This window comes from Oncorhynchus gorbuscha, linkage group LG03, assembly GCF_021184085.1.
Source record: "Oncorhynchus gorbuscha isolate QuinsamMale2020 ecotype Even-year linkage group LG03, OgorEven_v1.0, whole genome shotgun sequence".
NCBI classification, from domain to species: Eukaryota; Metazoa; Chordata; class Actinopteri; order Salmoniformes; family Salmonidae; genus Oncorhynchus; species Oncorhynchus gorbuscha.
In genome coordinates, this window is record NC_060175.1 from 48,473,592 (window position 1) to 48,498,585 (window position 24,994).

At 45.8% G+C, this 24,994-nt stretch overlaps 1 pseudogene; it reads right to left on the minus strand.

Annotated features, from left to right (window-relative positions):
* Positions 1-174: 174 nt before the first annotated feature.
* On the minus strand, positions 175-24,511 carry LOC124017073 (annotated as a pseudogene).
* Positions 24,512-24,994: the final 483 nt, after the last annotated feature.

Genomic DNA, 24,994 nt, shown 5'->3' on the forward strand with positions numbered 1-24,994 from the left:
CCCAAGGGGTGCACCTTTTGGTTTTTGCCCTAACACTACACAGCGGATTCAAATGATCAAAGCTTGCTAGTTTGAGAAACCCTGCACTAGGCCCTCCATGGAATGAGTTGACACCGCTGCTGTAAAACCACACCTTTCACTGCACCTATCTGGTGAGACAAATTGTACTATAAGTGTTTTTAGAAGTCTTTATTGGGTCTGTATTGCACTCCCACAGTCACACCACAACTGCTGCAGCTGGCTGGCTGTGATATCTTTGGTTTGGCAGTTATCCTCTGGATTACTCTGCGAGCTGAAACACACAAGAGAAACACAGTATGTTTCAGTAACAACCACCGATAATACTGAGGGCATGGGAATAAATACTCCGGAGAAGACCATGTTATGTGATATCACAATTTACTGGTATCGTCCATGAAGTGTAGTACTGACCTTGGGCCCTTGGTCCCGAGTGCGAACACAGAGCTTGTTGACAGTGGCATCGGCCCTCTGCATTGTCCAGATCATGCTGGATCTTCCTGAACTTGGCCAGGTTGGAGTTGGCTTGTTCCTCCTGAGAGGAGAAGACAGAGAGCAGGGAACTAGATCATGCCACTGTAGGCCATTTGGAAACAGACCCACATTTCATACAATAACACAACAGTTGAAATGAAAACTTGAAATGTTGTGGGGGACTTACCGCTTCCTCAGCCTGCCTCTTGTAGCTCTTCACCTTGGCCTGCAGCTTGTCAATGAGCTCCTGAGAACGGGCCAGGTTCTTACTGTCCTCCTCTGTCTGCAAGGACAAACACAAACAGCAGAGGGCAGCATGACGCACTACATCACATCACAACACCTGACAGGCCAGGCAGCTCTTTCAATAAACAGTGCATATAATCATGTGGTATGTTTCAGTACCTGGTAGGTGAGCTCTTTGATCATCCTCTCATACTTGCGGACTCCCTTCTGGAACCCTGGCTCCTCTTCTGGTCAGACTCCAGCTCATTCTCCAGCTCTTTCACCTGTTGATGGGAGACTATCAGATCACTGATCTACACTCACCGTCCAATATTGGTGAAACAACTTTAACCAAGTAAATGAAGTAGCCTTGCACAAGCCTTGGCAGGTTGCCATTTATTGGGAAGACTCATGTACTGGAGGCAGCTCTGAAGGGTAGTCACTACCTGGCACAGCCACAAAGTCATAAAATCTGATTTTAAACCTAACCCTAACAGTAAACACACCTTTAACCTCATGCCTGACCTTAAAATAAGACCAAAAATTACATTTTTGTTTACATTTATTTTTCGGTAAATAGACAAATTTGACTTTGACGCTGGCCCTGTCATGTTTTGTCATTGATTATCATGCCTTGTCCCTGTTCTTCTCCTTCTATTCGTTTCCCTCTGCTGGTCTTATTAGGTTCTTTCCCTCTTTCTATCCCTCTCTCTCCCCCTCCCTCTCTCACTCTCCCGCTCTCTCTTCTCTCTATCGTTCCGTTCCTGCTCCCAGCTGTTCCTATTCCCCTAATCAATCATTTAGTCTTCCCACACCTGTTCCCGATCCTTTTCCCTGATTAGAGTCCCTATTTCTCTCCTTGTTATTCGTTTCTGCCCTGTCGGTTCCTTGTCTAGAATTCACCGTGCTGTGCTTGTGTATCGCCCTGTCGTGTCGTGTTTTCCTCAGATGCTGCGTGGTGAGCAGGTGTCTGAGTCTGTTTGGTTCTAGTGCCTTCCCGAGGCAACCTGCTGTTCACCTGCTGTTCAAGATCGAGTCTCCAGTTTGTCCTCGTCATTTCGAGTCAAAGTTGTGTTTTTTGATTGTATTTACTTTACTGGATTAAAGACTCTGTTTTCGCCAAGTCGCTTTTGGGTCCTCTTTCACCTGCATGACAGAAGGAACCGACCAAGGAATGGACCCAGCGACTTCAGACGCTCGTTACACTGCCGTCGAGATCCAAGGAGCCATGCTCGGCAGACACGAGCAGGAATTGTCTGCTGCTCGCCATGCCGTGGAGAACCTGGCCGCTCAGGTTTCCGACCTCTCTGGACAGTTCCAGAGTCTTCGTCTCGTGCCACCTGTTACTTCCTGGCCTGCCGAGCCTCCAGAACCTAGGGTTAATAACCCACCTTGCTACTCCGGGCAGCCCACTGAGTGCCGCTCCTTTCTCACGCAGTGTGAGATTGTGTTCTCTCTCCAACCCAACACATACTCTAGAGAGAGAGCTCGGGTTGCTTACGTCATTTCACTCCTTACTGGCCGGGCTCGAGAATGGGGCACAGCTATCTGGGAGGCAAGGGCTGATTGCTCTAACAAGTACCAGAACTTTAAAGAGGAGATGATTCGGGTTTTTGACCGTTCAGTTTTTGGTAGGGAGGCTTCTAGGGCCCTGGCTTCCCTATGCCAAGGTGAACGGTCCATAACGGATTATTCTATTGAGTTTCGCACTCTTGCTGCCTCTAGTGAGTGGAACGAGCCGGCGCTGCTCGCTCGTTTTCTGGAGGGACTCCACGCAGTGGTTAAGGATGAGATTCTCTCCCGGGAGGTTCCTTCAGATGTGGACTCTTTGATTGCTCTCGCCATCCGCATAGAACGATGGGTAGATCTTCGTCACCGGGCTCGTGGAAGAGAGCTCGCATCAACGGTGTTTCCCTGCTCCGCATCGCAACCATCTCCCTCCTCTGGCTCAGAGACTGAGCCCATGCAGCTGGGAGGGATTCGCATCTCGACTAAGGAGAGGGAACGGAGGATCACCAACCGCCTGTGCCTCTATTGCGGAGTTGCTGGACATTTTGTTAATTCATGTCCAGTAAAAGCCAGAGCTCATCAGTAAGCGGAGGGCTACAGGTGAGCGCAACTACTCAAGTCTCTCCATCAAAATCCTGTACTACTTTGTCGGTCCATCTACGCTGGACCGGTTCGGGTGCTACATGTAGTGCCTTGATAGACTCTGGGGCTGAGGGTTGTTTCATGGACGAAGCATGGGTTCGGAAACATGACATTCCTTTCAGAGAGTTAGAGAAGCCTACGCCCATGTTCGCCTTAGATGGTAGTCATCTTCCCAGTATCAGATTTGAGACACTACCTTTAACCCTCACAGTATCTGGTAACCACAGTGAGACTATTTCTTTTTTGATTTTTCGTTCACCGTTTACACCTGTTGTTTTGGGTCATCCCTGGCTAGTATGTCATAATCCTTCTATTAATTGGTCTAGTAATTCTATCCTATCCTGGAACGTTTCTTGTCATGTGAAGTGTTTAATGTCTGCCATCCCTCCCGTTTCTTCTGTCCCTACTTCTCAGGAGGAACCTGGCGATTTGACAGGAGTGCCGGAGGAATATCATGATCTGCGCACGGTCTTCAGTCGGTCCCGAGCCAACTCCCTTCCTCCTCACCGGTCGTATGATTGTAGTATTGATCTCCTTCCGGGGACCACTCCTCCTCGGGGTAGACTATACTCTCTGTCGGCTCCCGAACGTAAGGCTCTCGAGGATTATTTGTCTGTGTCTCTTGACGCCGGTACCATAGTGCCTTCTTCCTCTCCGGCCGGGGCGGGGTTCTTTTTGTTAAGAAGAAGGACGGTACTCTGCGCCCCTGCGTGGATTATCGAGGGCTGAATGACATAACGGTTAAGAATCGTTATCCGCTTCCCCTTATGTCATCAGCCTTCGAGATTCTGCAGGGAGCCAGGTGCTTTACTAAGTTGGACCTTCGTAACGCTTACCATCTCGTGCGCATCAGAGAGGGGGACGAGTGGAAAACGGCGTTTAACACTCCGTTAGGGCATTTTGAGTACCGGGTTCTGCCGTTTGGTCTCGCCAATGCGCCAGCTGTTTTTCAGGCATTAGTTAATGATGTTCTGAGAGACATGCTGAACATCTTTGTTTTTGTCTATCTTGACGATATCCTGATTTTTTCTCCGTCACTCGAGATTCATGTTCAGCACGTTCGACGTGTTCTACAGCGCCTTTTAGAGAATTGTCTCTACGTAAAGGCTGAGAAGTGCTCTTTTCATGTCTCCTCCGTTACTTTTCTCGGTTCCGTTATTTCCGCTGAAGGCATTCAGATGGATTCCGCTAAGGTCCAAGCTGTCAGTGATTGGCCCGTTCCAAGGTCACGTGTCGAGTTGCAGCGCTTTTTAGGTTTCGCTAATTTCTATCGGCGTTTCATTCGTAATTTCGGTCAAGTTGCTGCCCCTCTCACAGCTCTTACTTCTGTCAAGACGTGTTTTAAGTGGTCCGGTTCCGCCCAGGGAGCTTTTGATCTTCTAAAAGAACGTTTTACGTCCGCTCCTATCCTCGTTACTCCTGACGTCACTAGACAATTCATTGTCGAGGTTGACGCTTCAGAGGTAGGCGTGGGAGCCATTCTATCCCAGCGCTTCCAGTCTGACGATAAGGTTCATCCTTGCGCTTATTTTTCTCATCGCCTGTCGCCATCTGAGCGCAACTATGATGTGGGTAACCGTGAACTGCTCGCCATCCGCTTAGCCCTAGGCGAATGGCGACAGTGGTTGGAGGGGGCGACCGTTCCTTTTGTCGTTTGGACAGACCATAAGAACCTTGAGTACATCCGTTCTGCCAAACGACTTAATGCCCGTCAAGCTCGTTGGGCGTTGTTTTTCGCTCGTTTCGAGTTTGTGATTTCTTACCGTCCGGGTAGCAAGAACACCAAGCCTGATGCCTTATCCCGTCTGTTTAGTTCTTCTGTGGCTTCTACTGATCCCGAGGGGATTCTTCCTTATGGGCGTGTTGTCGGGTTAACAGTCTGGGGAATTGAAAGACAGGTTAAGCAAGCACTCACGCACACTGCGTCGCCGCGCGCTTGTCCTAGTAACCTCCTTTTCGTTCCTGTTTCCACTCGTCTGGCTGTTCTTCAGTGGGCTCACTCTGCCAAGTTAGCTGGTCATCCCGGTGTTCGAGGCACTCTTGCGTCTATTCGCCAGCGCTTTTGGTGGCCGACTCAGGAGCGTGACACGCGCCGTTTCGTGGCTGCTTGTTCGGACTGCGCGCAGACTAAGTCGGGTAACTCTCCTCCTGCCGGTCGTCTCAGACCGCTCCCCATTCCTTCTCGACCATGGTCTCACATCGCCCTAGACTTCATTACCGGTCTGCCTTTGTCTGCGGGGAAGACTGTGATTCTTACGGTTGTCGATAGGTTCTCTAAGGCGGCACATTTCATTCCCCTCGCTAAACTTCCTTCCGCTAAGGAGACGGCACAAATCATTATCGAGAATGTATTCAGAATTCATGGCCTCCCGTTAGACGCCGTTTCAGACAGAGGCCCGCAATTCACGTCACAGTTTTGGAGGGAGTTCTGTCGTTTGATTGGTGCGTCCGTCAGTCTCTCTTCCGGGTTTCATCCCCAGTCTAACGGTCAAGCAGAGAGGGCCAATCAGACGATTGGTCGCATACTACGCAGCCTTTCTTTCAGAAACCCTGCGTCTTGGGCAGAACAGCTCCCTGGGCAGAATACGCTCACAATTCGCTTCCTTCGTCTGCTACCGGGTTATCTCCGTTTCAGAGTAGTCTGGGTTACCAGCCTCCTCTGTTCTCATCCCAGCTTGCCGAGTCCAGCGTTCCCTCCGCTCAAGCGTTTGTCCAACGTTGTGAGCGCACCTGGAGGAGGGTGAGGTCTGCACTTTGCCGTTACAGGGCACAGACTGTGAGAGCCGCCAATAAACGCAGGATTAAGAGTCCAAGGTATTGTTGCGGCCAGAGAGTGTGGCTTTCCACTCGCAACCTTCCTCTTACGACAGCTTCTCGTAAGTTGACTCCGCGGTTCATTGGTCCGTTCCGTGTCTCCCAGGTCGTCAATCCTGTCGCTGTGCGACTGCTTCTTCCGCGACATCTTCGTCGCGTCCATCCTGTCTTCCATGTCTCCTGTGTCAAGCCCTTTCTTCGCACTCCCGTTCGTCTTCCCTCCCCCCTCCCGTCCTTGTCGAGAGCGCACCTATTTACAAGGTACATAAGATCATGGACATGCGTTCTCGGGGACGGGGTCACCAATACTTAGTGGATTGGGAGGGTTACGGTCCTGAGGAGAGGAGTTGGGTTCCGTCTCGGGACGTGCTGGACCGTTCACTCATTGATGATTTCCTCCGTTGCCGCCAGGATTCCTCCTCGAGTGCGCCAGGAGGCGCTCGGTGAGTGGGGGGTACTGTCATGTTTTGTCATTGATTATCATGCCTTGTCCCTGTTCTTCTCCTTCTATTCGTTTCCCTCTGCTGGTCTTATTAGGTTCTTTCCCTCTTTCTATCCCTCTCTCTCCCCCTCCCTCTCTCACTCTCCCGCTCTCTCTTCTCTCTATCGTTCCGTTCCTGCTCCCAGCTGTTCCTATTCCCCTAATCAATCATTTAGTCTTCCCACACCTGTTCCCGATCCTTTTCCCTGATTAGAGTCCCTATTTCTCTCCTTGTTATTCGTTTCTGCCCTGTCGGTTCCTTGTCTAGAATTCACCGTGCTGTGCTTGTGTATCGCCCTGTCGTGTCGTGTTTTCCTCAGATGCTGCGTGGTGAGCAGGTGTCTGAGTCTGTTTGGTTCTAGTGCCTTCCCGAGGCAACCTGCTGTTCACCTGCTGTTCAAGATCGAGTCTCCAGTTTGTCCTCGTCATTTCGAGTCAAAGTTGTGTTTTTTGATTGTATTTACTTTACTGGATTAAAGACTCTGTTTTCGCCAAGTCGCTTTTGGGTCCTCTTTCACCTGCATGACAGGCCCATCTAGTGGAAATCGCTCAGCTCTGCCACCAGGATAAGATTCATCCAAATAAACGCCAACCTGTCAAACTGGAGCGGCTCATAGAAGCAGCAGCTTATCTTCTGTTTCTGTAGCGCGAGGCAGCATGATGTACAAGTACACCCCCTGGATAGAACGCAGGTCTATCGCAGGGCCTTTCCCCCAATGCTGAGTGCTAAGCAGAGACACAACGGGTCCCATTTTTACAGTCTTTACAGGACTGTTAAAATGGGTACGGCCTAAATTGGTAAAGCAAAACCCAGAGCATGCTAATTGAGTCAACAATCTACTTACTTTGCACTCTCCTAATGAACAGATGGTGAATGAGAAAAGGGTGTGCTCTCTGGACTCTCACCTTGCTCTCCAGTTTCTGGATCTGTTTCTTGCCACCCTTGAGGGCGATCTGCTCAGCCTCATCCAGGCAGAGCTGCAGGTCCTTGGTGGTGTGCTCCATGTTTTTCTTCATCCTCTCCAGGTGAGAGCTGGTGTCCTGCTCCTTCTTTAACTCCTCAGCCATCATGGCTGAATGGACAATGACAGAGAGAAGAGTTTGACCTGTAATATGGTTCCAGGATCTATTGCAGTAATTATGCTGTAATAGTTTGTTTCGGAGGGCTTCTCTCTCTCTCTCTCTCTCTCTCTCTCTCTCTCTCTCTCTCTCTCTCTCTCTCTCTCTCTCTCTCTCTCTCTCTCTCTCTCTCTCTCTCTCTCTCTCTCTCTCTCTCTCTCTCTCTCTCTCTCTCTCTCTCTCTCTCTCTCTCTCTCTCTCTCTCTCTCTCTCTCTCTCTCTCTCTCTCTCTCTCTCTCTCTCTCTCTCTCTCTCTCTCTCTCTCTCTCTCTCTCTCTCTCTCTCTCTCTCTCTCTCTCTCTCTCTCTCTCTCTCTCTCTCTCTCTCTCTCTCTCTCTCTCTCTCATATATTTAAACTCTTCTGCCTGCGGCTATAAAACCCTGACCTGTTCGCCGGACATGCTGTTTTCGACTCTCTCTCTCTCTGTCTCTACCGCATCTGCTGTCTCTAACTCTGAATGATCGGCTATGAAAAGCCAACTGACATTTACTCCTGAGGTGGTGACCTGTTGCACCCTCTACAACCACTGTGATTATTATTATTTGACCCGGTTGGTCATCTATGAACGTTTGAACATCTTGGCCATGTTCTGTTATAATCTCTACCCGGCACAGCCAGAAGAGGACTGGCCACCCCTCAGAGCCTGGTTCCTCTCTAGGTTTCTTCCTAGGTTCTGGCCTTTCTAGGGAGTTTTTCCTAACCACATTTCTTTCTGTTTGTGGTTCGGCTGATGTAAAAATGGCTTTATAAATACATTTGATTGATTGATTTGTAATCGGAAATTAATTTAATTTTAAACTAGACACACAAGTAAGTCTAGCCTGGGTTTCTGGCTCTCTCCCTTACGCCAGCTTGGCTTTCTCCTCTTCATTGTGGCACTCGTGCGAAGCCTCGTCCAACTCAGTGGACAGCATAGACAGGTCACTCTCCAGCTTCTTTTTCTGGTTGATGCGCCCTGTGTTCTTTTAAGTGCAGCAGGTGAACCCTCTCGGTGGACTCCAGCAGCTCGGCCAGTTTGCGTGCACAGTCGTTCTGCTCCAGCAGGGCTCGGAGCTCCTCCACCTCTGCAGTCAGCAGGCTGTTCCTGCGCTCCGTCACCGCCGTCTGCTCCTTCAGCTCCTCGTTCTGGTGCAGCGTCTCATCCAGCTCCAGCCGCAGGTCCTGAGGTTATAGAGGAGACAGAGAGTGTTCAGTAGTAGTGCCGGGAGCTTGTCTAGCAGTAGTGCTGCCAACCCCCCAGACCACACGTCGCCCCTGGAGCCATGTGTTCAAACCCAGACTGTGGGACTGCTATGTCCCTCTCCGTTATCTCCTCAATCAAATCAATGTGTCATAACTATACAAATGTAGGAGGAAGAAAATATACAAAGGAAGAAAAGAAAAGGCCTGTGTTCGGTACAGCACGCTATTGACATAACCCAGCAGGCAAATGATCTGAAGGGTCAATGAGTCACGTAGCTAACTTTAAATTGAATGAGTCTGAAGAGATGTGGTCGTACCTTGGAGGTTCTTGTTCTCTCTCTTGGTGGTGTCCAGGTGGTCTAGGGCCTCTTCGTAGGAGTTCTTCAGCTTGAACAGCTCTGTGCTCAGGCTGCTGGACTCCTTCTGAGAGCTCTCCAGCTCACACTGGCACTCCTCATACTTCTGCCTCCACTTAGCCAGCGCCTGAAATCAGTAATACACCTCATTAGCAATTCCATTGCCCCTGGCTGGATAACGTTTAGGTTCAAAACAACTTAAATTTCAATTTCTTCCACCGAGGTCATTCACTTGAGTTCCTTACTCAGCAACATCAAGTTGACAGCATGTAATTTGCATTCCCCATGATAATCTCAAATTGCTGACCTTATCGAAGTTGCGCTGCTTCTTGTCAAGGGCGGCAGCTGCAGTGCTGGAGCGCTCCAGGTCCATCACTAGGTCCTCTGTCTCTGTCTGCAGCCAGTGCTTGGTCATCTCCAGGGAGGAGCACTTGGGCGTTGGACGCCTCCACAGACTCCTCAGCCTCCTGCAAACGTGTCACCAGCTTCTTCCTGTTGAATAGATACATCATCTCACGTTAATTAGATGTCACTCTTTTAGTTACTATGCCAGGGTTTAAAACATAGATGAGAGTGAAGAGTCATTGTCACTGTATGTAGACCTTAGATGCCTCACTCACTTTGCCTCCTCCAGCTGCTCTGTCCTTTGGATGGCGTCTGTCTCATACTTGGTCCTCCACTGGGCCACCTCAGCGTTGGCCTTGGACAGGCCCTGCTGCAGCTCATACTTGGCCTCCTGCTCCTTGTCATACTGCTCTCTCAGCAGGTCACAGTCGTGGCGGGAGGACTGGAGAGCACGGGCCAGTGCATTCCTTGCCTGAAGACAATGACAGTGGAGAGTCGTACTGTTAAGCACACCAACTAATGCTGGGTGTACACTACACTACACAACATTTTAAAAACCCGAACATCGCTGTTCCTCTCACATTAAATGATTGTCTTTCCTGTAGTTTTTTTGTCTTGCCAACATAGTGATGCCCACATTAAACCATCTATATATGATGATGTGATTAGATTGTTAATGTAACTAGAACGAGCTGTGGCTCAAAGCAGCCTCATAAAAGTTTTCAGTCAGACATTCACGTTTGCCATACAATGTTGAAATTTCTAGCCAACATTTTGAATTGAATAACATTGCTTGTGAACTTCAGCGCTGTAACGATTCAACGCTTTGGTTAAAGGCAAGTACAAACACATACTAGTGATCATTGCTCCTGCTCGTGAGTCTACACAATCTGGGTGATGCAAAACAACATCATCAACTCTCTGAGCGCTTCTCTGGCAAGCTGTCATTGGCTATTGCTGATCACCGTTCTCAAAACATGTCATTGCACAGCTCACACTACAAAAGCATTGCATATTTTGTGCCGATTGCGTTTGAAAATATAGCCTTCCGATTGCGTCTCTAACCCGCTTATAATAAACGAGCGTCGGTGACGGCCGCGCGACCCGAGTAGGCAACGACATGGAGATTTTGTCTCCGATTTCAAAAACTTGCCTGGGACAGCTAAATTGGTGCCAAAATCGTGTAGTGAACACTAGGCTTAAGTGGGCTATGATATTGAGATGTTTATACATTGTCATTAAGATACCAGACTGATGCTGGCATCAGCACTCCACTACAGTATGGGGCTTCTGACTGGCCCTAGAACTGCCTCTAACCTTATTGTCCTCCTCCAGCTGCTTCTTGAGCTCCCCAGCATTTTGACTAAATGAGTACTTGGTGCGCTGCAGCTGAGTGACCAGGGCCTCCCGCTCCTCCAGCTTTCTGCCGAACTCAGCTACAGGGGTGGGGGACAGAGTGGGAGATCAGACAGGGAAGTCTTTTTTAAAACTAAACCCTTGGCTTTACACATTGTCTCTATAATGCTCTAGGACAGGGCCTCACCACTGTTGGCCTGAGCGCAGGCTCTCTGGGTGTTGGTGTCATTGAGCTGCCTCTGGAGCTCCTCCACCTTGCCCTTGGCCTCGTTCATTTGGTCCTCACAGAGACGGCACATCTTTAGCCTGGAAATCCAAGTGGAATCAGCTGAAATAGTACCAGTGTGAGTGTTCTCTCTACCTTGCTCTTAGAGAGCTGCTCCACGTTGGACGCTTGGTCGTCCACCTCCATCTTGGCCTCGCCCCTCTCTTTCTCCAGCTTCTGTTTGATGCGCTGCAGGCTGTCGATCTGCTCCCGCAGCTCGGCTCCGTTGTCGGCATGTTTCTTCCTCAGTGCGGCTGCCGTAGCCTCATGATGCAGCATGGTCTCCTCCAGATCCCGCTGAATCTTCAGGATGTCTGACTCGTGCTTCTTGTTCATTTGGATCTGAGCGGAGGTGGCGTCCCCGGCCTCCTCCAGCCGCTCGCTGAGCTCCTCCAGCTCCCTGGCCACGTCGCCCATGCTGTTTCTCCACCTTGGCCCGGGATTCCCGGTCAGACTCCAGCTCCTCGATACGAGCCTGGGAGAAGATATGGGCATAGACGTAGAGATCAATGGACGCATTCAGCTTGTGGTCTGTGATCTTTGTAATGTACTGAGAAATGTGATAGTATTGTATTATATTAACCAGAAATTGCTGTTACTATTTCCAGACCCAGTATTCCATTCATACCTGTAACTCCTTGATCTTTTTCTGGAGCTGAATGGTCAAGGCTTGTTCATCCTCAATCTTAGTACTAGTGTGGTTAATCTCAAAGTCCTTCCTGATTTGAAAGAACATTCATATTTGATCAATAATCATGGAACTGATCAGTTGTTCAGACTTCAATCAAATAGATTGTTCTCACTTTTTCAGCTTCTCTTCAAGTTGCTGCTTGTTATTCTCTAGGTCCATGACAGACTCCATGGACAGCTTAAGGTCTGCCTCCAGCTTGTGCTTGACCCGTTCCAGGTCCATGCGCATGTTCTTCTCTCGCTCCAAAGAACCTTCCAACTGATTTGGGAAAGAGTACGGAGAATGTCAAAGATTAGGTGGCTGTAAAAAAAGGCAATGTAATCAAAACAAAAATGTATTTCCCTTAATTTATATCTATTTTCGTTTTAGTCAGGTTGGATATGGATTGTAGTTCCTTGTGCGTAAACTCACATCGTCCACTTGCTGTTCTAGCTTGATCTTTGCCTTGGACAGTGTGTTGACCTTTGCCTTGGACATTGTGTTGACCTTTGCCTTGGACAGTGTGTTGTACTCCTCGGCCTGCAAGTTGTCCAGTGTCTGCTGGTGGCCCTCATGCAGGGCCTTCTTCTCCTTGGTCAGCTTCAGGACGATCTCATTCAGAGCTGACATCTCCTCAATCTGATTCTTCACCTGAAGAAGAGGAGACAAGTGATACGATGACTTCAGGAACTCAGCTATGCACATCGCATTCTCATCTGCACATATTCACCAATATTAGATTGCTAAAGTTTGATTTTTTTCAGACGTTTCAGTTGGATGGAGTATTGACGTTGACTTGATTAATGAATTACATTAAGTCAGGACTATACTACCACTGTTTGTATCATCTAAAATTAGGAGGAATCTCTTAAATCTCTCACTTTAAAGGACAAGAGGACTATGACATCTGTGGTTCAGTGTCCTCTCCCTCTCTGTGACTGTCTGGTCTGATCTCCTTCTCTGTGTTCCTCGAGTCTCCTCACCCTATTCTCAGTGGCGTGTTTCTCCTTCTCCACCTTGGTCATGGTTATCTCTATGTCATCAATGTCTTTCTTCAGCTCAGCACACTCGTCCTCTAGCTTGCGTTTCTTGGCGAGCACGCAGGCGTTCATCCCCTCCTCGTCCTCCAGCCTCTCCATCATCTCTTTGACCTTGGCCTCCTGCTGGATCTTAGCCTTGATCAGGAGGTCACAGCCGTCCTCCGCATCCGCGAGGTTTTCCTACTCCTGCAGGAAGAGAGAGAGGGAGAAATGTGAGGTGACATTGGAGCCCTAATGGTACCATGCTGTAGGAGGTAGTAAATGCGTGCATCGCCGTCAGTCTGTGGGAACTTACTGCCTGTAGCTCCAGAGAGAGGTGGATCAGATTGAACTGCTTCTTCTCCAGCTCTTTACGTTTTACCTATAACTTCTCCAGGGCCTCCTTCAGCCTGGCCTACTCCTCCTTCAGAGTGGCCATCTCCTTCTCTGTGGTGGCGCTCTTTAGCAGAGGCTTGATCTTGAAGAAGAATATCATGCATTGCCAGTGCTTCACCGTGTTGAAGGTCCGGATGTTCCACTGGATGATCACCAGAGCCTCCCTGGATACAGGAAGTAAGTAGAGGTCAGAATTAGGGCTTTTTCCGTCTTCTTCCTGTGCTCGACTTGGACTCAACCAGTTTAAGTTGCTCCATCGAGTTCATATGAGCAAGTCTAGAGTAGCAGAGATATACCCTGACTTCGATGACAAGTGTGGACGTTGGGCCCAGTCTCCTGCTAACCTCACACACACGTTCTGGTCTTGCTCCAAAATGATGAGCTTCTGGACTTCAATATTTTAAATATCATCACAGGTACTAGCTATTCAACTTCAACCATCACCCCATGCTGCTATTTTTAGAGATGTAGAAGACCCCATTTACAGTGCATTTGGGAAGTATTCAGGTCCCTTCCCTTTTTCCACATTTTGTTACATTACAACCTTATTCTAAAATTGATCAAATCGTTTTTCATTCTACACACAATACCCCATAATGACAAAAACAGGTTTTCAGAAAGTTTAGCAAATTTATTTTTAAAAACAACTGAAATATCACATTTATTCTGACATTTTACTCAGTACTATGTTGAAGCAACTTGGCAGTGATTACATCCTCAAGTCTTCTTGGGTATGACGCTACAAGATTGGCACACCTGTATTTTGAGAGTTTCTCCCATTCTTCTCTGCAGATCCTCTCAAGCTCTGTCAGGTTGGATGGGGAGCATCGCTGCACAGCTATTTCGATCGGGTTCATGTCCGTGCTCTGGCTCGGCCACTCAAGGACATTCAGAGCCTTGTCCTGAAACCACTCCTGCATTGTCTTGGCTGTGTGCTTAGGGTCATTGTCCAGTCTGAGGTCCTGAGCACTCTGGAGCAGGTTTTCATCAAGGATCTCTCTGTACTTTGTTCCGTTCATCTTTCCCTCAACCCTGACTAGTCTCTCAATCCCTGCCGCTGAAAAACATGCCCACAGTATGATGCTGCCACCACCATGCTTTACCGTAGGGATGGTGCCAGGTTTCCTCCAGACATGACGCTTGGCATTCAGGCCAAAGAGTTCCATCTTGGTTTCAACAGACCAGAGAATCTCATGGTCTGAAAGTCCTTAGGTGCCTTTTGGTAAACTCCAAGCGGGCTGTCATGTGCTTTTTTACTGAGGAGTGGCTTCTGTCTGGCCACTCTACCATAAAGGCCTGATTGGTGGAGTGTTGCAGAGATGGTTGTCCTTCTGGAAAATTCTCCCATCTCAACAGAAGAACTCTGGAGTACTGTCAGAATGACCATCGGGTTCTTGGTCACCTCCCTGACCAAGGGCCTCCTCCCCCGGTTGCTCAGTTTGGCCGGGCGGCCAGGTCTAGGAAGAGTATTGGTGGTTCCAAACTTCTTCCATTTAAGAATGATGGAGGCCCCTGTGTTCTTGGTGATCTTCAATGCTGCAGACATTTTTGGGTACCCTCTGTGCCTCGACACAATCCTGTCCCGGAGCTCTACGGACAATTCCTTCGACCTCATGGCTTGGTTTTTGATCTGACATGCACTGTAAACTGCGGGACCTTTTATAGATAGGTGGACTCCAATCAAGTTGTAGAAACATCTCAATGATGATCAATGGAAACAGCATGCACCTGATCTCAATTTTGAGTCTCATAGCAAAGGGTCTAAATAAGGTATTTCTGTTTTACAATTTTTGTACATGTTTTGCTTCATCATTATGGGGTATTGTGTGTAGATGTAATCAATTTTAGAATAAGCAGTAACGTAACAAAATGTGGAAAAACACCCTCATGTTATTGCATTCACAGCTGTGCTGAGCCTTCGCAGAATTCTGCTGAGTTGGAAATCCTCAGCGCCTATACCTGCTTAGCTGTGTGGCTCAAAGAAGTTCTTTCTTTCTTAAATTAGAAAATATCAAATTTACCTTGAGGTTTATCTTTGTCTTATACTTTGAGGATCTCTCTACCGTTCCTACTAAATGAACAATTACCACACATATATAAGTAAACTGTATTTTTTGATCAAGTGAAAATGACTGGTTAGAAACTCACCACAGCTTGTAATTGACCTAGGCCGTCTCATCATAATTATGAGTTCCTTTATTGTTAGGCAAATTAAAACTGGAATAATTATGCAATCTGGCATCCCTCATGACATGTTTAATGTCTTGGATCAACCAAAGGCTGAAGATTTCCAAAATAACGATGGCGTCTCACACCCCTAGACATCTTCAACTACACTATTTGAAAAAAAGTGCTATCTAGAACCTAAAGGGGTTATAGGAGAACCCTTTGGAGAACCCATTTTGGTTCTACATGGAACCCAAAAGGATATTATTATATTATCCTTATTCGGAAAATCTTAAGCCTGTGGTTTTGGAACCAAAAAGGGTTCTACCTGGAACCAAAAAGGGTTCTCCTATTGGGACAGCTGAATAATTATTTTAGATACAAGACATTTTTACAACTTGGTCAGGCACTTCCTGTCAGAGTTGTGAATGTGTGCCTGAGTGAGTACAGGGCCATGGTCAGGCAGGGTGTCGGGGGTAGCAGAGTGAATGGGGAGGTGGCTGTGGTATGAGTATGATTGCATTTCTGACATGACTCCATGCTCTGCCTCTCAAAGGTGAGTGTCTATGTGTTTATTTAGAAACTAAAGCCCTCTATCAAACAGCGGCCTTTAATCATCTGTCACCCACCACATATTCCATCTATGTGCTTACTTAGAACTGCAGGCGCCTGGGACAAAAGAGGCCAAGGGCCACGGGGTAGGCGGGGGGTTGTATTTTTAGGGTGGGCCCTAGCAGCTGCCACTTGGCACATGTCGCCACCTGGCTCTAAGGACACCGTCAGCATTGTTTAATTTAGGGAGAGCAGAGAGGGGAGAGGGGCCGGGACGGGTGGGGAGGAGTGTGTGTGAGGGAGGTAATGGGGTCAATATTACCGTGGGGGCCACACACATGCAGGGTAACCATACATGGACAAGCACACGCCTCACACACGCCGCTAACATTGCCCTTGCATACCACACATACTAGACCAGGACTATTCAACTAGCGGCCCGCGGGCCAGATCCAGCCCGTGTATTAATTTATACTCGCCCTTTGATCAATTCTGAACATTTAATAAAAGCTCTGCAAAAAATTCCGTGCACAAATTGGACGTTCAGTACCAAAACGACAAGTGGTTGTTTCTAGTGTTGTTTTTCTAGCATTTTCTTTAGGGGTTTCTAGCACCTCTGGCGTGTCGATTTACTTTTTCTTCATATGAATTTGGATCTAGCCACAGTTTAAGCTACAAAATATTATGACCCCATTCCTGAAAGATATGACCCCAAGGAACACGTAGGTACGTGCATTCTGTTTCCCTCTCTGAGACTCGTAGGACTCGGTAGGAGTGTGACTAAAAGTGCACCTAATGACAAAAGGAAATGAATTCAAAGCTTTAAACTCCCTTCCGACAGGACTTTGGCATTACCTGATTTGAATATGTCTTTGTGTCATTTATTAAGATGCTTAGTTTTGGTGAGCGAGCGTTTGCTCCTTTTCCTTATCAATGACGATCAAATTCGGGGGTTGCACCCTCGACTCACGTTGGTTGAGCGCCCTCCTCCTTTCCTAACTACTTTTAGTGACGATTAATTTTAAGAAATGTGCTTTATTGGTAGTTCTGCGTTGCTTTTTTACAGTTCTTCCAAAGAATGTGAAAAATTGTCCGGCCCCCCTGCAATAAACCTTTTTTCTGGCCCACATAAGAATATAGTTGAATAGCCCTGTACTACACCATGGGAGCACTAAGTTATAATATATCACAAACTGAAAGGGAGCAACTGATCATATTACTATTGAACCTGTTGGAGGAAGCAACTGGTGGAGGAGTTGGTTTGTTTATGCTGATGTCTTTATCTTACTATGGATGGTTCCAAAAAAATGCCATGATAAAACCTCTCTCTGGGTTTAAATGTTGGCCAAATACTCTCAGATCATAAGTACACCTGACTTCATTTAGGTACTCTACTAGAGCACTTGAAAGGATCAAATCAAATGAAGCCACGGTCCCTTACTTCCTGGTCATCATATTCTGGAGCAGTTTCTCTGTTGCTTTCCTGCTGTCCACAAACGTATCATTGGGGAAGGCATGTGGGTTCAGGATGTGATAGCTGTTAGTAAAAAAACAACAACATTGTATTGTATGATTCATTTTTTTTATGTGTGTGTTGTGGGAATTAATGTGTGTTATCACACTCACCGCTGTTTGAACTCTGCGTATATGATGCTGTTTGGAAATCCCTTCCTGCATATCCTAATGCCCTCCAGCACACCGTTACAGCGAAGCTAGTGCAGCACCATGAAGGAATCCATGATCCCTGCAGAGGACCGGGGGAGAGGAGGTAATCAATCAGAGTAGAGGATGCTCTCTGGAGCACTTACAGTAAACAAGATGTTCCTCAGATTTCTTTGGCACTCCGACTCCCTTGGATCTCAGTTGAGTGTTGCACTGTACCTTGGGTCTTGGTCTCGTTGGGGATAAGGCAACGCACAAAGTGTGGCTGAGTGGAGCGAAGGTTAGTCATCAGTTTGTTCAGGTTCTCCTGCAGACAGAGAAGCGCACATAACGGATGGAGAGAATGAAAACCTAAGCTAGCATTGACGATGGCAATGTTGCTCAATGTAGGTTCAGCGTTTACAACGTCAGCAAATATCTAAGTTATTGCAGCAGTTTATGAAAACAAATTCTCCCTCACTCTTTCAGTTATGGTGCACAGCTGTAGCTCTTCCATTGACTTCAGGGAGGATACAGTGTGCGATGTTTATGAGAATGGAGCCAGCACAGACTTAAAGTGATGTTCATGTGATCATTTCCCTAAACATCACTGCAAGTCTTAACTGTCTCCTTCTCAGCACAGGATAGATGATCTCTCAATGTTGATGCAGCTTCACTGCCTAACTAGCGATATCCTTTCTGTTTGTTTATTACACCATAATGACTTGTATAGTTTTACTGTCTACTACAGTAGGTAAAGTATAATCCAGCTGGATCTCATTAGATTAGCTTGTGATATTGTCAATTTATCCAGCATTTTGTTGATAGAGCAAATTGTCACTCTCACCTCATACAGGTGTGACATGGTCTGGAAAGAGGCAGCCTTCTTCCTCTTCTCCTTTCCTCCAGTCTTTTGGTCTGAGTCAGGGCCAACATAGTTTTCATAGAGGCACGACAGCAGCTTGTTGGAGGACTTCTGGAAGCCCACCACCACCGTCTCATTCAACAGGTCTTTGTTTTTGTCCAGCCACCCAATGATGTTGTATGGTACCTGGGGTGTCAGGATGAAGTCAACCGTTAACATACTTTCTAGATAATACTTTCACATACACTACACGATAATTAGGAGGACACATCGTTTTCTGGAAAGAGGGGTATGGAAAGGACATATCACAATACTTTCAAATCCTACTCGGTTTTGAGTGAATATCACTAAGGATATTGATATTGATTGAGAATCTCATGTGGCTAAAAGTTGCTCTAACTACTGCCAATAAATCCGAATGAAATGTGTAAGTGAAAAATGAAACGTTTGTTTCCTTTTCTACTTTCTGTGTTGTATATATATATATTCATGATTGTCAAGTTATCGGTTTGTTTCAATTGTATTGTAATATTATACCATTCATACACACTTACCACTCCAGGGTAGTGCATCAGCTCAAAGTGGTTCTTATCGGCCCCGGTTTCTGGAAGTTAGCTGACTTTCCAATGTGGTTGTCGTACATCTTGGCTTTAAAGCTGTTGTCTGTAGCCTTGGGGAACATACATGATCCCCAGGGTCAGAAGAAACAAAGCTCAACTAAACATACATGTATTGAATCTGAGATGGATCATGCAATCAAATATAATACAATACATACAAATTCTGCAGGAACAAACACACATGCAGGATCCTGTCATGAAACATACTGGCAAGCAAACACATCATTGGGTTCAATACCTCATCCGAGGTGGGAAGTTCTTGTTAATTTCTAATGTTAATGCAATGTCTTTGAGAAGTGGTAGCTCCACATACCTTCTCTATGAGGTCAATGCCAGCCTGTATGAGTCCAAAGTCTATAAAGGTCCACTCAATGCCCTCCCGTTCGTACTCCTCCTGCTCCAGGATGAACATGTGGTGGTTGAAATACTGTTGCAGTTTCTCATTGGTGAAGTTGAGGCATAGCTGCTCAAAGCTGTTGAGCCGAAATGAAAGAGGGACAGGGGTTATGAAAAAGTATATTGAGTGGGATAAAAGCCTCAGATTGTAAGAATGCAAGAAGCACTTCAGATTTTAGTCTTGTGAAATGAAGCTGGAAAAGAATGTTGATATTTACAGACCACACACAAAAATCTGTTTAAGATCCAGGAAGAGAGTGAATTAAAACATTCTGTGAAAATTGTTGGAAGGAAAGACACATCAAAGATCTCAAAGCCAGCTATATCCAGCACTCCGATAAAGAACTGGCAAGGCAGGGATGTGTACAGGGTCTTGTTGATACGTCCCACCAGCCATTTGAACATACATATAGTAAGTGGCTTTGGCCAGAGCTCCGACGGAATAGTTAAAACACACACACACACACACACACACACACACACACACACACACACACACACACACACACACACACACACACACACACACACACACACACACACACACACACACACACACACACACACACACACACACACACACACACACACACACACACACACACTTGCTTGGAGACCAGTTTCTAGAGTCTGCTGAATATATTGACCAATAGAGGATTAAGAATCCCTGCAGACATGCGCAGTACTGAGCTAAATTATCACAAATTAAGCTGAATTCACTTCAAGAAAACTGAATATTTGTAGCTGTACAGATGCTGTTGAGTGCTGTGTCCTGACTGTGCGGTGGTGAGTCCTCCTCACCTGTTCGACGCTCTATCCCTTCACCACATACTCGTTCCCCACCTTCACCCTAGGGTGCAGGAGCCCCTTGATGAGATCAGCTGAACTGACTCCCATCAGTTAGGAGGCTTTGTCAGCACCTGGACAAACACACAGGACATATACATGATGAAACATACGCATAACACACTTGGTTGGAGGCTACAATGGAATTGGTCCTGATCTGCTCTTGATTATTAGTCTTATACAGTCCACTTTTATGCAAAATCTCAAATTGGTAGTCCCCCTTACTTTCAGTGCCATCATCCTCTGCCTGCTCATCGCGTTGCTTCTGCTTGAACTTCATGTTGCCGAAATGCATGATTGCTCCCACTATCTTATAGCAGCTATACTTCTCAATAGGAGTAAACCCCAGGATATCCATGGCATGCTGTGGAGAAACCAGGGGAAGTGATGTCATGACTCACCAAGGCTGATCAATGGAGCAAGTACATTTGACAAATTCCTTACTGATAGTTGGTCTAGCAGTAAGGAATAGCAGAGTAAGAGCTCTTACATCGGTGGCCATGAGCTCCCCTCCATCGTACATGTTCTCCACATTGGTCACGCCATGAGAGCAGAAGTGGTAGTCGTACGGGTTGGTGGACACCAGCAGTATGTCTGTGGTGGAGACAATCTTTGTCAATCAAAACCCATGCAATTGGATCACCTAACACTAACACTTTCTGGGTAGTATTGAATTTCATCCTAATTTACCCAGAAGTTCTGGTTTCTTCTGGGACATGATCTGGTAGCAGATATGGTAGCTTCTCTCCAGGCTGCTGAAATGTCACTCTGTATTTTTCCAGAAGATCTAAAGGAGAGAAAGAATGGGCATATCTTTAATTTCAACACACTCTGAAACTTGTGTGCAGAGTTGTGCTCTTTATGCAGGTGTTATGAGCTCATCCCACTTTGCTTTTTAATGGTACTCACATATATCAATATCTGTAGAGGCTAGTTTCCCTGTGGGCCCAAAGTGGATCCTGATGAACTTGCCCTGTAGAGTAAACAGTAACAATCACATAAAGCAGATGGAGTATAATCAACCAACTCATTTATGCGATTGCCATCCATTTTTCAAAAGCTTTCATTCATTTTGGATACTCACAAAACGGGACGAGTTGTCGTTCCTCAGCGTTTTGGCATTGCCAAATGCCTCCATGGCAGGGTTAGCCTCAATGATCTGGTCCTCCAAGGTGCCCTAGCAGAGAAGCAAGACAAGTACAGGACTAACACTGAGTCCCAACTAGACAGAACTGCTTTTGTGGATCACACTGGAGTTGATCAAGCCTGGCCTGAGAACAATACAAAATATACTTTACATATTTCTGAGCACCTCCAAGACGTGTGATACTTCCTAATGGTCTCGTTACTTAAGACAAACATGAAAATAGGAAGGTTGGTCAGGGAGGATGGATGTGCGTAATCTGTGACAGTCGAGCACAGGGGTTCTCAAACTTTTTAGAGACCGGGACCCCATTTGTGACAGCAAAGTCATCAGGGACCCCCTCATAATCAGAACATAACTCAAGTGAGATAGAAATAGCATACGAAGAGTTTTACTTTGACTTCGGCAGGGCATTGCCGGACAAACCAAGTCTCAGACCTTTGGAAGGAACATTTTAAAGGCCAGCCACTTAGCAACAGAGAGAAAATGTTGCTTTTTTCAAGTGAATTTCCAGCAATTCTACACATTTAGTCAAGTGTCAGAGGTTTTTTGTTGTTGCAGCTTTAAAGATAATATCCTGCAATTCAACATGTTTTTCCATGAGGCAGAGAGAACACTTTGCAGTTATTAAGCTTAATTTGAGTGAATTTATGCTTTAAAAAAAAACACATTTGTGGGGAATTACAAGAAGCATTAAGTTGAAAATTGTTATATTTGGTGGAGTACTGTAGAAACCAGTATCCCTGTGAGCCTCCCAGGCCCATGTTGCCCAGTGTTAAGAACATAAATTGTAGATTAATATTACAAAGTATTGTATTACACCCTCTAAACTTATTCTACCGATCCCTTAGCCAACATTTGTTTAATCTGCTGTTGTTAGTAATAATCATAATGTTTTATATACAGTGGGGCAAAAAAGTATTTAGTCAGCCACCAATTGTGCAAGTTCTCCCACTTAAAAAGATGAGAAAGGCCTGTAATTGTCATCATAGGTACACTTCAACTATGACAGACAAAATTAGAAGAAAAAAATCCAGAAAGTCACATTGTAGGATTTTTAATGAATTTATTTGCAAATTATGGTGGAAAATAAGTATTTGGTCACCTACAAGCAAGATTTCTGGCTCTCACAGACCTGTAATTTCTTCTTTAAGAGGCTCCTCTGTCCTCCACTCATTACCTGTATTAATGGCACCTGTTTAACTTGTTATATAAAAGACACCTGTCCACAACCTCAAACAGTCACACTCCAAGGCCAACATTACAAGTTGTTCTTCTTGTTTTTGCTAGTAGTGTAATGAAACAACAGCAGACTAGGTAGGGTATCACAATGATTAGAGCAATGATTAGAGCAGTTTTCTGAGATGGATTTGGGTTTTTACTTATGTGATGAGCATGGACTGATTCTCGCGATCTGTGTAGATATCATAAAGAGTGAACTGTTAGAAAAGGCTTGTGTAATAGTAGTAGCACTACGTCAACTTGTATTTTGGTGAAGCTCTACTTAACTCATGTCATATTCCATTACTGTCTGGTGTTTGTGTGCACTATCATGACTTCTAGTGGCAAGCATCAGGTTTCTGACAACATGGAGGAGTGTGAGTATTATTTGTGCTGAGTGACTCACTGCGCAGCATGTCATTGTAGGCGTTGTCTGTGATGGCGTAGACGTGGGGCGGGACCTCTGCACGGCGCTTGACTTTGTAGGCAGCGACAACAGGGGAGGTGCAGACAGGCAGCCATTTGCATGGGTTCACTGTCACACAGAACAGCCCAGAGTAAGTCTGTGGAGAGAGAGTTGAATAAGGCAATTCATCATACCTGGGCTATAGTTTCAACACCTTTGACATACTGTTAAATCAAGTTGTTCCCCAAAAGACCCAACTGAGCAATAATAGAAGGATGAGGAGCACTAACTGACAGTCTCATTTCATATGGCCTAAAACAGACTGACTTGTGGTTCTGGCTACTCAAGGATCCCAGGAAGTGCATGGAACAACTGTCCCACCCCACCATTGCCCCTGTGGGGTCACTCACGTAGATCATCCATGCGGTGTAGCGCCCGCGCAGGTTGAAGAGCACAGAGGCCTCGTTGAGCTGTGTCAGCATGGCCATATCCTCTATCCTGTCAAACTTAGGAGGATGTATCTGCTGGATATACTCCTGCTACACTATAAGAGACTGGAGTTGGGGAGAGGAAGTAGGAAGAGGCGGCAGTGAGACTGGGGCCTTGGACAAGGAAAACGGTGGTCATATATATTCTGGTTCTGTTGTCATATCATATTCAGTCACTACAAACCTATAATCCATTTATTCTTAAAAACTATTAATAATAACGTATCAGAATAAATTATTATATTATATTTATTATGAGTATTTAATTATTTATTTAGTATTTAACTATCTATAAAAACCTGCAAAGAAATGACCCACTGGGCACAGATGCCAGTTCAACTTCTAGTTTTGATTTACATTTAGTTGAGTTGTCAACTAAAGTGAAATCAACAAAACATTACATGTTATTTGACTTAGGTTAAAAGGTGGGTGGGGAAAAAAACGAAATTCCCTTATGTTGATGACTTTTTGCAAATCCAATCAGTTTTCCCACATTGATTCAACGTCATCAATATATATTAAAGACGCGGAAACAACGTTGATTCAAACAGCTTTTGCACAGTGAGGAGGTAGTCATATCTTCTAACCCTGAGTAAATGGTTGTGTCAAATCCCTGAGCGCAACACTCACCCTACTAACGTTGGTCTCAGCGATGACTTGGTCTCCGTTGAGCTCGTTGATCTTAACCTCAATGTAAGCCTCCTTTACGTCTGGAACCCATGCTCGCTTTTACCATCAAACGCGATGGTCTTCGCAGCCAGCAACTCCAGGTCAGTTTTGCATAGAAAAGGACCAGCCTCTCCGAACTCATTCGCATCAACGCGGGACATGACCGCAATGGCAACTCCACACGCCGACGAAGCACCGACAGGACAGACGATTTCTCAAACTCCTTGGAAAAGAGAGGAACATTTACTTTGCATTCTTTTGTTTTCTTATTACTGTTCACATTTAAGTGAGTCAACTTTTTCTTCATTCATAAAAAGTTAAGTTTGGACAAACTCAAAGAACAACATTTACGATTCGTGCGTAATTTAGTGAGTAAATCCATTCTTGACAATAGATGACAACACAGTTTAGGCAGCAGAGAAATAGCAAAATACATTTTTTTCAGCAATAATTTAAAAAAATGATTGTATAAAAAACACACATGGGTTTACACTGGTGCGTAAAGGCGTGTAATGATGTAAAAAAAAGCAAAAAACAGACGAGTTTACGTTGTAAACTGACCTCAAAACAGGGTCCTGCAACGGGATGACTATTTGGAACAGTGTGTGCGCTTTTTATTGTCTTTCTCAAGGTCACGGTCAGAGTAGCTTAATCCCTAATTAGCATATGCCACCTCCTCCATCGCCTATTGGTCGTGACCGCGTGTCTCAATTGACACAAAAGGAAAGCAAGGTTTTTATCTCAAGCTGGCTATTTTTACAGTAACAATTTATGTAGGGTACACATTGTGAAGGGGTAAACATAATTATAATACGTTTGAACTGCTTTTATAAACTTTGGTGTCACTGTCAGCTGTGGAACCACTATCTAGTCGACAACCATGCAGAATGACAATACGTAATTGCCTCTAACTAGACTGAAACACAATAGATTTGACTGATAATCCGTTTTAGTTGCCCACGATATTGTAAACAAAAGTGGTTTAAAAAGTTCAAATACCGTTGTGAGCAGATAGGTCTATAAAGTGTCATCCTGAAATATATTCTAAATAACTGTCTTATTACACAAGGGTTAACTAATAGTTTACTATTATTAAATAGTTTATTCA